The sequence below is a fragment of the Natrix helvetica genome (assembly GCF_964273705.1).
Source record: "Natrix helvetica genome assembly, chromosome: 1".
Classification (NCBI taxonomy): Eukaryota; Metazoa; Chordata; class Lepidosauria; order Squamata; family Natricidae; genus Natrix; species Natrix helvetica.
This window is the reverse complement of record NC_138548.1, coordinates 7,794,087-7,808,601: the sequence shown is the minus strand read 5'-3', so window position 1 is coordinate 7,808,601 and position 14,515 is coordinate 7,794,087.

The following is a 14,515-nucleotide window of genomic DNA, read 5'->3' as shown; positions in this document are numbered from 1 at the left end:
CTCCATCACTGGAGGCTTTTAAGAAGAGGGGGCTGGACTAGAAGACCTCCAGTGTCCCTTCGAGCTCTATTCTGATTGATTGAAGTACATCGGGTGTAGATGTATACATTATTTTATTTTCAATTGTAAGCTGCCTGGTGTTTGGCAATGAGGGTGGAGGCCATACACGTGTTTTTCAATAAAAACATTATATCGGCACATGTTGACGGTTTATTCTTCCTGTTTATTTGGGAGATACATCACGAATTCCATCTGCTTTTTATCCCTCCACGAAGTCAGTCACGCGAACCGTGATTGAAGAGATCCATTTTCTCGATACGGATCAAAAGAGACCCGGAGACGGGGGAGAGGATGAGCAGGAGGTGGTGTGCCTCTCGAGCACGGGGCTGCTGGGCATGATGGGTGTGGGAATCCGAGAAACCCAGATGTCACAACTGGCGGGGGTGGCCGGTGCCTAGATTCCAAAGTGGGTATCAAGGGATGTGATGGAGGACTTTCAGTACAGACAACCTGGGAAGGAAGGTCGACTGGTCCCTGCCACGTTGCCATGGCATTGAGGGATGCAGGCCTACTTTTATCTCAAGTGCCCATTAATAAGAACTGCATCCATTTAATTCCTGGGATGACTCATGGGCCTTTTTCTCCTTCCCCTCAGCTTCCCACCCCTCTCCAGGCCACTCAGGACCCGCACTTGTGCCTTTGGGGTGAGGCTGTGGGAGTGCCCCCCCCCCCACACACTCCCAGATGTGCCTTCAATACAATACAATACAATAGTAGAGTTGGAAGGGACCTTGGAGGTCTTCTAGTCCAAACCCCTCCTCAGGCAGGAAACCCTATATCGTTTCAGACAAATAGCTATCCAACATCTTCTTAAAGACTTCCAGTGTTGGGGCATTCACAACTTCTGTTCCACTGATTAATTGTTCTCACTGTCAGGAAGTTTCTCCTCAGTTCTAAGTTGCTTCTCTCCTTGATTAGTTTCCACCCATTGCTTCTTGTTCTACCCTCAGGTGCCTTGGAGAATGGTTTGACTCCCTCTTCTTTGTGGCAACCCCTGAGATATTGGAAGACTGCTATCATGTCTCCCCTAGTCCTTCTTTTTCAGAAAGAGGAAGAAGCAAGCTGGCCCTCCGTGCAGGTAGCCATTCTCCAGGTTAGCAAGGTTAAGATGAGTGGATTTCGACTCCCAGAATTCCACAGTCAGCATGATTTCAAATGGGTGGACTTCCACTCCCAGAATTCCTCACCGGCATGCTTTAGGATGGGGACTTCAACTCCCAGAATTGCCCAGCCGGCATTGCTTTAAGATGGGTGGACTTCCACTCCCAGAATTCCCCAGCCGGCATTGCTTTGGGAGGGGTGGACTTTGACTCCCAGAATTCCCCAGCCAGTATGCTTTAAGATGGGTGGACTTCAACTCCCAGAACTCCCCAGCCAGCATGCTTTAAGATGAGTGCAACTCCCAGAATTCCCCAGCCAGCATGCTTTAAGAGGGGTGTGACTCCCAGAATTACCCAACCAGAATGCTTCGAGATGGCTCGACTTCCACTCCCAGAATTTCCCAGCCAGCATGCTTTAAGAGGGATGAACTTCAACTCCCAGAATTCCCCAGCCAGATGCTTTAAGATGGGTGGACTTCAACTCCCAGAATTTCCCAGCCAGTATGCTTTAAGATGGGTGGACTTCAACTCCCAGAACTTCCCAGCCAGCATCCTTTAGGACAGGGGTGTCCAAACTTGGGAACTTTAAGACTTGTGGACTTCAACTCCCAGAATTCCCCAGCCAGCATGGCTGGCTGGGGAATTCTGGGAGTTGAAGTCCACAAGTCTGGCTGGGGAATTCTGGGAGTTGAAGTCCACAAGTCTTAAAGTTCCCAAGTTTGGACACCCCTGCTTTAGGATGAGTGCAACTCCCAGAGTTCCCTAGCCGGAATGCTTTAAGATGGGTGTGACTCTCAGAACTGCCCAGCCAGCATGCTTTAAGGGGGGTGGACTTCAACTCCCAGAACTCCCCAGCCAGCATGCCTTAAAGGGAGGGGGGTTGACCTTCCAGAATTACCTCGCCAGTGCTTCTCAGCCTCAGCAATGACAGAATATATGGACCTCAACTCCCAGAATTCCCCTGGAAATGTTTTTCATCCCCAGCCACATTAAGATACGCGGGCTTCCACTCCCAGAATTCACATTTCTCTGACAGACAGAAATGAATAACTGCCTTAATTCAGTACAGTTCATTTGCTCCCATGAGAGCGACTGGGGGAATTCTGGGAGTTGAAGTCCACGCCTCTGAAAATGGCGACCGTTGGAAAACACTGCTGCACATTGTGTTTTTGGGGGGAAGAAGAGGGGGGGGGGTTGTCTGCGCGCATCAAACCTCAAAGGGTTCGAAATGTATATAATATGGAAAATACCGTCTCTGTGTGGAGACCGAGAGAGGGCATCGATTAAGATCTAATGGGAAAGAAAGAGAAGAAAAGAGAGAATTGGATGCTAAAAATTGGAAATTACCCCCTTTTGACATGACCTTCTCTCAAACGTGGCAAGAGGCCTAATCTTTTTTTCCATCAAATGCCAGCCATTGTCTGCTGCCAACAAAGAAGGCTGCAATTTCCCGGCTATTCTGAATAACTACCCAATTCTCCGTCGCAAATGGACTTCGGCGGTGGTGCTTAAAGCAATCGTTGGAGAACAATTTTAAGCCATAATCTAAGGATTTATTGGCACAGGATGGGAACTGGGTGGGGTGGGGGCTGGGGGGGGAGGGCTCCTCCGTGCGACGGGGCTAGGCCTCCACACAAGAGAGGGCCACAAAAGGTCAAAAAAGTCAAAACGGCAAAGACAAGGGTGTGTCTTTCCAGGCAGTTTTGAGCGGCTGTTGCAGAGCTTCAGTAGCTCAACTGGAAGTATTATGGAATATAGGAACTGACACGGAATTCCAGGATCAAACAGAAAAGGTTTATTGCGCAAGATTCAGTCGCTACACAAAGAAGCAACGACTGAATCCCAAAGGATTCTTTTGCAATCACTATTATACATACTTTTGACATCTTATGACTACGTTTCCTGCCTAAGTTTCCTGTCTTCAAGTCTGCGGTTTGGCTATGTGTGATTTCTTTTTTATTAAGCTTCCTCTTGCAAACCCTTATCCTGTTCACTAAAGTTTCCTCTTACAGAACTCTTAACATGCTCCATTATAAAGTCAGTTACATATATTAAGATTCCTATTATCCCATATTATTCCATTCCATCTTAGAAGTAACTGTGAGATGGAAACTTATCAGACAGATCCAACCTAGAAATGAGAAATTTCTTGACAGAACAATTAGAGAAATGGGATGCCTTCAGAAATTGTGGATATACCATTACTGGAGTTTTTAAAGAAGAAATTTATATCCCCCTAAGGCTGTGATGGCGAACCTATGGCAAGCATGCCAGAGGTGGCACGGAGAGCCCTCTCTAGGCATGCACGTTGTTGCCAGCTGCTCTTCTGCTTTCTGGCGCATTGGCCAGCCGGCCTTTACGGGCGCTGGAGCGCTGGGAAACAGCCAAAAAAGAGCCAAAAAAAAGATCATTGGTGCCGAAAAGGTTCACCATCACTGCCCTAAGGTCTCCATCGTGACCCTTTTGAGGCTGTCCTGTGGATAGACCTGTCTCTAGCTAAGCTGTTGGTTGGGGGAATTCTGGGAATTGAAGTCCATCCATCTTAAAGCATGTTCAAAGACGAGATATGCAACACACAAATCTTAAGTAAGTAAGTAAATAAATAAACGATGTCTAGGGAATTCTGGGAATTGAAGTCTATCCATCTTAAAGCATGCTGGTTGGGGGAATTCTGGGAATTGCAGTCCACCCATCTTCAAGCATGTTCGAATATGAGATACGCAACACACAAATCTTAAGTAAGTAAGTAAATAAGTAAGTAAATAAATAAATGATGTCTAGGGAATTCTGGGAATTGAAGTCCATCCGTCTTAAAGCATGCTGGTTGGGGAATTCTGGGAGCATATTAGAAGATGAGATGCACGACACACAAATCATAAATAAATAAATAAATAAATGCTGTCTAGGGAATTCTGGGAATTGAAGTCCATCGATTTCAAGCATGCTGATTGGGTAATTCTGGAAGTTTCAGTCCACCCATCTTCAAGCACGTTCAAAGACGAGATGCACGACAAACAAATCTTAAATAAATAAACAAACGATGTCTAGGGAATTCTGAGAATTGAAGTCCATTGATCTTCAAGCATACTGGTCGGAGATTTCTGGGAGTCGAAGTCCACTCATCTTAAATTGTGCTTGTTGGACAATTCTGGGGATTGAAGTCCACCCATCTTCAAGCATGGTGGCTGAGCAATGCCTGGAATTGCAGTCTACCCATCTTAAACCAGCTAGGGTTGTGAAACACCGTTTTAACACCTTTGGATTGTCTTAGTTCAAGCGATGCTGTTTTGTGGTGTTCCACTTTTTCTTGTTAGCCAGATTTGGGATCCAGATATTGGGGAGATACCACGTGGAGAACTGGCATCCTTAAGAGTTCTCATCTTTAAACATTTGGTTGAAGGATCAGGAGGAAAAACATCTCAACAAAGTCCCAGCTTAATTGGGCACAAGGACTTTTGACTTATGGGGGGAAAGGATGGCACAATTCACACCACCTCCTTAATCTAGGCACAGCAATATAGGAGTTAAGGGATTTGTCCACAGCGTTGTTGTTGTTGCAACTTTTTTTTTTAACAACACAGCACACAATAAACAACAACTCAGTATTTAACCATGATTCCGGGGGCCCAGTGTAGGAAAGTATGGTTGCCCGGTCCCTCGTTGACATGTTAATTAGGTTGTTGTGACTACAGATGATGTGTAATTAGGAAAGCCCACATCTGCATGTGCAAATAGAAATTAGCGTGAGGCAGAACAGACGGATGGCGTGATGAGCAGAGAAAACATTTTGAGCAAACAATTTAATGGCCACGTTAGTATTTCTGGTCTTAAGCCAGTTTGTTCCGGCTTCACGGCTTCACAGTCTGATGGAGACCATCCAGACACAGGTTCTCCTCGACTTACAACCATTCATTTAGTGACCGCTTGAAGTTACAACAGCACTGGGGGGAAAAAAGCCATTTGTGAAAGTTTTTTCACACAACCGTTGTAGCCTCCCCATGCACACGTGAATCAAAATTCGGATGCTCGGCAACTGGTTCATAATTATGACGGTCGCAGCCTCCCGCCGGGGTCACGCAATCCCCTTTTACAACCTTCTGACGAGCAAAGTCAATGGGAGGGGGGAGGGAAGCCAGATTTGCTTAACAATTTGTGTGACTCACTTAATAACTATACTATACAATACAATAGCAGAGTTGAAAGGGACCTTGGAGGTCTTCTAGTCCAACCCCCTGCCTAGGCAGGAAACCCTATACCATTTCAGACAAATGGCTATCCAACGTCTTCTTAAAGACTTCCAGTGTTGGGGCATTCACAACTTCTGGAGGCAAGATGTTCCACTGATTAATTGTTCTAACTGTCAGGAAATTTCTCCTCAGTTCCAAGTTGCTTCTCTCCTTGATTAGTTTTCACCCATTGCTTCTTGTTCTACCCTCAGGTGCCTTGGAGAATAGTTTGACTCCCTCTTCTTTGTGGCAACCCCTGAGATATTGGAAGATTGCTATCATGTCTCCCCTAGTCCTTCTTTCTATTAAACTAGACCTACCCAGTTCCTGCAACCATTCTTCATATGTTTTAGTCTCCATTCCCCTAATCCTCTTTGTTGCTCTTCTCTGCACTCTTTCCAGAGTCTCCACATCTTTTCTACATCATGGCGACCAAAACTGAATGCCGTATTCCAAGTGTGGCCTTACCAAGGCCTTATAAAGTGGTATTAATACTTCACGTGATCTTGATTCTCTCCCTCTGTTGATGCAGCCTAGAACTGTGTTGGCTTTTTTGGCAGCTGCTGCACACGGCTGGCTCATATTTAAATGGTTGTCCACTAGGACTCCAAGATCCCTTTCACAGGTACCAACTGTGTATGTGGAGAACAAAGATCTGGCTTTTCACTCCCTCCCTCCCTTTGGATGATGGGAAATTGACGATTTGAGCCTTGGCCACTGAATTATATATAAAGGTAAAGGTGTTCCCCTCGCACCTATGTGCTAGCCGTCCTGACTCTAGGGGGCGGTGCTCATCTCTGTTTCAAAGCCGAAGAGCCAGCGCTGTCCGGAGACGTCTCCGTGATCATGTGACCAGCATGACTCAACACCGAAGGCGCACAGAGCGCTGTTACCTTCCCACCAAAGGTGGTTCCTATTTTTCTACTTGCATTTTTACATGCTTTTGAACTGCTAGGTTGGCAGAAGCAGGGACAAGTAACGGGAGCTCACTCTGTATAGTGGTGCTAGGGATTCGAGCCGCCAAACTGCCGACCTTTCTGATCGAAAAGCTCAGCGTCTTAGCCACTGAGCCACCGTGTCCCACATATATATACCCAAATATACCCCAAACTAAATTACTTTAAACATTTCTTCAAAGTAGAACTGTCTCCTGTGAGCTGCTTCCCAGCCGTTGCCTGACAGAAGCTTTGGGATTCCAACCTCCCTCGTTCTTTGCCAGCCTGACTAAGGATGATGGGTGTTGTAGTCCCTGTTTGAAAGGATGATGAAGTCCCAAACCCGTCCCTCGGACGCCAGTTTGGGAGAAGGCCGCCTAATAAAAAGAAACAAAATTCAGAGAAACCGTGGTTAAAAGAAGAATTCGAAGGAACCTCTTTTAATGCCAGACGTTTCTCATCTACTCTGCTCTTTAGATTGACCTTTCCAATCAGTTAGTAGTAGTAGTAGTTGTTGTTGTTTTTTTAAAAAAATAAAATGCGGTTTTGTTATTGCTTTTGATGGCGTGTTTTTCCTCCCTCTGTTTTTCCTTTATTTTTCTGCAATCTATCACCTTGGCAACATTTCTCTGAAAGAGAAGACAGAAATACTGCAAATAAATGGAATCCCTAAATTAAATTAATGGGAGTTTGTGGTTTTTAGTTCATTGAATCTCTCGCCCTCCCCGTTGCCCCCGACCCTCCCCACTTCCAGATGGGTTACATCTCCCATTGTCTACTACCAGCCTGCCCATACGGAGACGTTGCATACCATATCTGATATTCTATAGGTAGTCCTCAACTTACGACAGTTCATTTTGTGACCGTTTTTCACACTTACAACCATGTCAGCATCCCCTTTTGGCAACTGACCTGTATATATGATGGTTGCAGCGTCACTCGATCCGCCTTTGCGTCCTTATGACCAGCAAAGTCAACGGGGAAGCCAGATTCACTGAACGACCGCAGTTATTCACTTAACGACTGTGGCCAGAAAGGCAGTAAAATGGGGGGTGGGTGTAAAACTCGCTTTTAGCAACTGTTCTCACTCCACAACAGGCACTTTGGGCTCCGTTGTGGTCGTAAGTCGAGGACTACCTGTATTTGAAGCGGCTATTTTAAAACGGGGCTTCATTCACACAACCAAGGATCGGGTTAGGATTTCGGAATGCAATTGTAGTTTAAAGTCTTGGCTTAAGTCATGCAACCGAAGTTTCGTTTAGGATCTGATGATGCAGCTGAACTGAAATAACTATTTTAATATGTTAATTTTAACTTATTTTAAATGTATTGTCTTTTAATTTGGTTTGTTTTTGGATATGGATTTAATTTTTTTTTAACTTTTGGGATGTATATTTTTTTAATGTTGTATGCCGCCCTGAGTCCTTTTGGAGAAGGGCGGCATATAAATCCAAACAAACAAACAAACAAACAAACAAACAAACAAACAGAAAAACATTAGCAAAGTTGACAAAACTGTGGTTTATTTCATCTTATCACTCGCAGACGTCATGCTTTATTTCCTGCAGGCTGATTAATTTTTAAAAAAATAGCCTCATTCATTCACGTATCCAAAAGATTGCCACGGATCAGAAAGGATCATATCTGTTTTAAATTTATTCTGAAGTCCGGACTGGGAAAATACTACCCTGTTTCCCTGAAAAGAGGAGGTCACAATCAAACACTGGTTGTCAATCATGATTGTATGAACTTGGGATGGCAGAAAGGGGGCCACAAATGCAGGCTGAGCCGCCCCCAAAATACAATTGCGTGTGTGCGTCTGTGTCTGTCTGTCAGTCTGTCTGTCTGTCATAACGTCATATCTGTGTTGTAAGTAACCTTGGGGAGGTCTGTTGTAACGCTGAATGTTTTACGATTTTACGACTTATTAAGTGAACGGGACAGCTGTAAAGGCAACACTGCGGTTGTTAAGGGAATACACTGCTTGCAATGGGTATTTGGCCAAGAGGTCACAACTTGACACAAGAGGTTGTCATTTGTGATCGTGTAAACTTGGGACGGCACAAAGGGGGCCATAAATGCAAGCAGGTTGCTGAGCCCCCCAAAACACAAGAGTCTCTCTCTCTCTCTCTCGTGTGTGTGTGTGTGTGTGTGTGTAAGGCTGTCATAACTTCGAATCTCTGTTGTAACTACCTTGGGGAGGTCTGCTGTAACTTTGAATGTTTGCTCGTCGTAAGTCAAGGACTATCTGTATCTTTGTGGTAGGTGGACGGCCAGCTGTGTTGTTTCCATTAGGACCAAAGGTTACATTTGGTGCCACAGTACTGTTTCCCCGAAATAAGACAGGGTCTTATTTTCTTTTGACACCCCCCCCCCAAAAAGCACTTGGCCTTATTTTCGGGGAGGTCTTATTATTTTTGAGGTGCAGGAGCCCCCCCCAAAGTTGGCCTGCAGCCCGCAGATCAGCTGATCCAGGGAGGGCCGGACGTTTTAACTCTGTTTCTGCCACACTCTTGCCAGCCCTACCGTCGCTGGGCCTGGTGCTCTTTTTGCGGCCGCCACTAAGAGAAGCGGCGTGGAGCTAGGGTTTGCGGGAACGGCCTCCGCGAAGCCGTTCTGCATGGATGGCAGGTCCATATGGGGCATATTCCTCCCTTGCCCCCAGGAAATGGCGGGGACTACGCATGCGCTTAAATATTTTCGGGGAGGGCTTATTTTAGCGCATGCGCTCAAAAGCCCGATTGGGCTTTTTATCCAAAGAGGTCTTATTTTCGGGGAAAACGGGGTAACGGAGTCAGTACAGATTCTGAAAGGTGTGTAGTTTATTTTATTGTTTTGGGGGCGGGGAGGGGAGTGAAATGTTTTTCAATATGAAATCCAATCTTCAGTGATGCTTTTTTTCTTGGAAAACGCCAAAGAACAAACCTGGAAAAAACAACAACAGGAAAACCTGAAAGAGATTAGTAAGGAGATAAAAAGATAAAAAAACATAAAAAGGAGAAACTGAAGAGCAAAATCCGAACAGATCTTACCCAAGTGCATATTCTAATAAAAAGATCTAAAAAGAATTTATAAGTGATGAAGCTGGATGAAATTGGGTATTAAAAAGGATTTCTGCAATCAGACTGTGCTTGAAGTGGTACTGTTTGGATCAGTGCTGGGTTCCCGATCCTGTTGCAACCGGTACGGTGCAACGGGGCTGGGTGCACGGGTGTGTACTTACCACCTGCGACGCTCCGCAATGGCTCCGCGACACTCCAGGTGCTCGGCGGAGCGTGGCGCAGGCACCATACACTGCGTGCGAGTAAGCCCCGATCAGCTCAAATGCTGGTAAGGAGTGCGGGCGGGCAGATGGGCTCTCCAGAGCACCGGAACGGAACGGTACCTGGTGCTCCCAGCAGGCACCGTTACGCCCATACCGGGGCGTACTGGTCGTATCCCACCACTGGTTTGGATGGTAAAAAGTAAAAGGACCCAAAGAAAGGTCAAGATTGAGTTTTTGGAGAAATAAAAAATTTAAAGGACACCTTCCTGAATTTCTCTCTCTCTCTCTCTCTCTCTCTCTCTCTCCCTACCTACCTACCTACCTACCTACCTACCTACCTACCTACCTACCTATCATCTCTCTCTCTCTCTTATCTTTCTATCATCTATCATCTTTCTATATATCATCTATCTACGATCTTTCTTATCTATCCCTATCCTATCTATCTATCTATCTATCTATCTATCTATCTATCTATCTATTTCTTTCTCATCTCAATCATCTATCTATATCTATCCATTTATCTGCCTATCAATCTATTATTATCATCATATATATATATATCTAATCTCTCAATCTACCATCTCTCTCTCTCATTATCTTCTATCTATCTATCTATCTATCTATCTATCTATCTATCTATCTATCTATCTATTATCTATCTATCTATCATCTCTCTCTTATCTTTCTATCATCTATTTACCATCTACCATCTTTCTCATCTCTCTCTATCCCCCCTCTCTCTCTTATCTGTCTATCATCTATCATCTATCTTCTATCTCTCTTTCTCATCTCTATCATTATCTATCATCTCTCTTATCTTTCTATCATCTATCTACCATCTTTCTCATCTCTCTCTATCCCCTCTCTCTCTCTTTCTCTTATCTGTCTATCATCCATCTTCTATCTCTCTTTCTCATCTCTATCATTATCTATCATTTATCAATCTACCATCTCTATCTCTCTATCATCTATCTATCTCTCTTTGGGGCAACTCCAGGCAACTTACGATACAATAAAAAACAGGGATATAAAAATCACTCTAGAAAAAAATTGATCAAAATTAGAATCAATCAAAGAACTTTCCTGTATAATAAAGGACACACGGACCCAGGTAGCTCTTGACTTAACAACCATTCATTTAGCGAATGCCCGAAGTTACACCTGTGCTGAAAAAAGGGATGTCCCTCAAATTTAAAACCATCGGAGCATCCCCACATGATCAACATTGGCCACCACTGTGCAGAATCCTGGACGGTGGGATCGCCATTGGTGACCTTCCTAGCTGGCTTTTAATAAGCAAAGTCAGAGAGGGAAGCGAGATTCGCTGAACGACTGTATGACTCCCTTTACAACTTCAGTGATTTCCTTATTAATAATAATTTTAAAAAAGATTGTAAAATCGGGCGTGACTCACTTAACAACTGCAACCGAAATTCTGGTCCCCATTGTGGTCGTACGTCAAGGGCTACCTGTATACGGTCCATTCGGTATGGGAAAAGGGAAGGGACTGGTCTAAACATGCCCCAGTGATTCCTCTTGACCTTGCAATGTGGAGGCATGGAAAAACACAATGAGGAGGAGGAGGAAGAGGAGGAGGAAGAGGACATTGTAGTAGATGTGGACTACTGAGAGGTGGGCCCCTGCTGGATGGTAGGCTGTGATTTGTTGTCGCTTTTCAACACCACAACAACAAAATCACTAGTCTTCCAATCAGAAGCAGGCCAGGTCTTCATCTGTTGGGTGTCCTTTGGAGCTCCCAGGTAAGGCTGTTGCTTCCTACAAAGGAAAGGGGATTATGAGATTCAGGTTGGAAGGAGATTCTGAAATCCTACAACTGATGTCCGTCCGTCCGTCCGTCCATCCATCCATCCATCCATCCATCCATCCATCCATCCATCCATGCATCTAAGCATCAAGAGGAACCCTTCCAACAAGGAAGCAGATCCCTTGAGCTGAGTTAGTTGATTCTTACAATACAATAATACAATACAATACAATAGTAGAGTTGGAAGGGACCTTAGAGGTCTTTTAGTCCAACCCCCTGCCTAGGCAGGAAACCTTATACCGTTTCAGACAAATGGCTATCCAACATCTTCTTAAAGACTTCCAGTATTGGAGCATTCACAACTTCTGGAGGCAACTTCTGTTCCACTGATTAATTGTTCTCACTGTCAGGAAGTTTCTCCCCAGTTCTAAGTTCTTTCTCTCCTTGATTAGTTTCCACCCATTGCTTCTTGTTCTACCCTCAGAGGCCTTGGAGAATAGTTTGACTCCCTCTTCTTTGTGGCAACCTCTGAGATATTGGAAGACTGCTATCATATCTCCCCTGGTCCTTCTTTTCATTAAACTAGACATACCCAGTTCCTGCAACTGTTCCTCATATGTTTTAGTCTCCAGTCCCCTAATCCTCTTTGTTGCTCTTCTCTGCACTCTTTCTAGAGTCTCCACATCTTCTTCACAGGACATCCTTCAGAATCTGATAGCTGAACATGAAGTAGGCAAATTGATGGGTCAATAACTGCATAGGAAGGTAAAGGGATGGATGGATGGAACGGATGGATGTTGTGGTGGCCTGGTGGCCGCTGGCCCCTTCAACAGCTGAATCAGAGGAGGGGTGGGAGTCTGGGTAAGCATCAAGGCAACCTGAGAGCTCTGAGGGGGAAGAGGGAATGGAGCTGTCAGAGACAGAGGCAGAGCCTGGGCTGTCCCTCAGCCCTCAGATGGAGAGTCCACAGCCCCCAGGTATGGAGGTGGCTGATGAGGAAGAGGAGAAACAGCTGGGTCCAGTGCCTGATGCGCAGAAGGCAGAGGAGAGGAGAGCCGTGGAAATCTATGGGCCGGTCCTTAGGATGGAAGAGCAACCACTTCTAGCGAAGCTCCACCCTAGCTCTGGGGATAAAATGCAGCGGGCGGAAAAGAATAGTTGTGGCAGATAACTATTCCTCTCCCTGCCAGACAGACTTGTTCGCCTGCTGTGTGTGTGTGAGAGAGAGACTTTTGCCGGGGCAGCTGGCGCATCTAACAAAGAAAACATTTTAACGACAGAGGGCTTGCCGTGTTTGGGGAGCTGGGTCAGACCAGATGGATGGATGGGTCTATTAGCAGCTAAATGGGTAGATAGTACATAGCTAAGTCAACGTATGGATGAATCAGCAGACAGATAAACAAAGACGCGAGTAAGATAGACAAATTGACGGATCGATAGGTAGGTCATTGACCCGCGGAGATCAAAGAGATTGTACATGTCTACACGGAAACAAAGACACATTGCACAACTGAATGAGGGGGGGTGGTTCATTCAGGAGAGAAGCTCCATGCCTTAGACACCCCCTTGCGCCCTGAATGAAAGAGAGGTGGGGGAAAGGGGGGGCAGGCAGCCCCGCTCTTCCCTCCACCTTATCCAGGTGCTTCTGGCAGCGAAGGGACACCTACCTTTGCCACTTGCCTACCCTTCCTTTAGGGTCGGAATCCCTGAGCTGACAGGGCAGGGCAGGGCAGAGTGGGGGGAGCACCAGGCTGGCCTTCCCCTCCCTGAGAGCCCCCCCCTGCCCTCCATTCGACAAAGAACAGAGAGAAGATTTGAGCAGAGAGGCGAGGTTGCGCGTGGAGCTTAATTGCACGAAAGTGCCCTGGCGCTTCGCGAAAGCCACTTTGCCAAAAAGCTGGCGTGGGAGGCGGTGGGGAAGGAACCGGGGAGCGGGGTGGGGGTTTCCTCTGGCCTTTTGACAGGTTATTGACAGGCTCTTGATGGTCTCTTTTGTGGAAGAGCAATTTGAGCCTTTCCGGGCTACAATTTTTGACTTTTTAGGAGATATCTATATATATTTTAAAAAAGACAGAGAGAGAGAGAAGGTGGAGGAGGAGGAGGAGGAGGAGAAGAAGAAAAGAACGGGGGCTTTAGCGAAGGGGCAGGGGAGACAAAGAAGAGGCGAGAATCATTGAAAAGAAATAATAATAAAGGGAGCCCGTCGGCAAAAGAAGAATTGCTGGGTGTTTTGTCTGAAAAAGTGGTGATATTTCTCTCGGAGGGGACAGAAAGTTGCTTCTCCCCCCACTTTCCCCCCCCACAGGGATGGGCTTGAATAGCGGTCAATGAAAGCTTCTGCCTTCTTCTTTCAATGTAATCCTGATTGGAAGGGCACCGAGGGGCCGACTCCTACAAGTCTGGCATTGGAAGGGACCTCCAGCAGTCATCTAGTCCAACCCTCTCTGATGTGCAAACTCCACACACACACCCCGAGAGCAAAAACCCTCAAACCCCCCCACCTTTTTCCCCAGGTAGACTCTTCTGTTATTTTGTACATCTTATTCTCCGTAAGATACCATCTTTCCTTACGTTTCAACGAAATCCGGATAGCTGAAAGTTTACACTTCTTGTTTCTGGGCCTGGTTTTGGTGGCCGATGGAAAAAAAAGTTCAGCCAGATGAGGTCCTCTACCACTGGAATTGCACCCTTTCTTGGATCCCCTTGGTGGGGCAGGGACCTACCAAGCCAATGCCATGAAGAAACAGCTAAGTCCTCAACATCCCTTTTCAATGTCCCAGCCCAAAGAGGCAAATCAACCAGCTAGTCATAAAATCACCCCCACAACCAAGAGTTCTATTCGCAGGGCCACTGACGTGGCGGGTGGGGGTGGAGGTTTCATTTCCTCCAATGGAAGGGGGTTGGACTAGAAATTCAGTGGTTGACAAAAGAAAGGTTCTACATTTAGGCAAGAAAATACCCAAATGCATAGGTACAGTTTATGTCCCTGATGGCATTTTCGCCCTCCCCAGGTTCCTAGAAAGCCTATGGAGCCTGGGGAGGGCGAAAAACTGGTCCATCCCACACCAAAAGTGGGGGGAGGGCGGAGGTCGTGCCCGCATGTGCACGGGGTCGCACGCATAAAATCATGGGTGTGGGCACGACCTCCCGCTTTTGGGCAC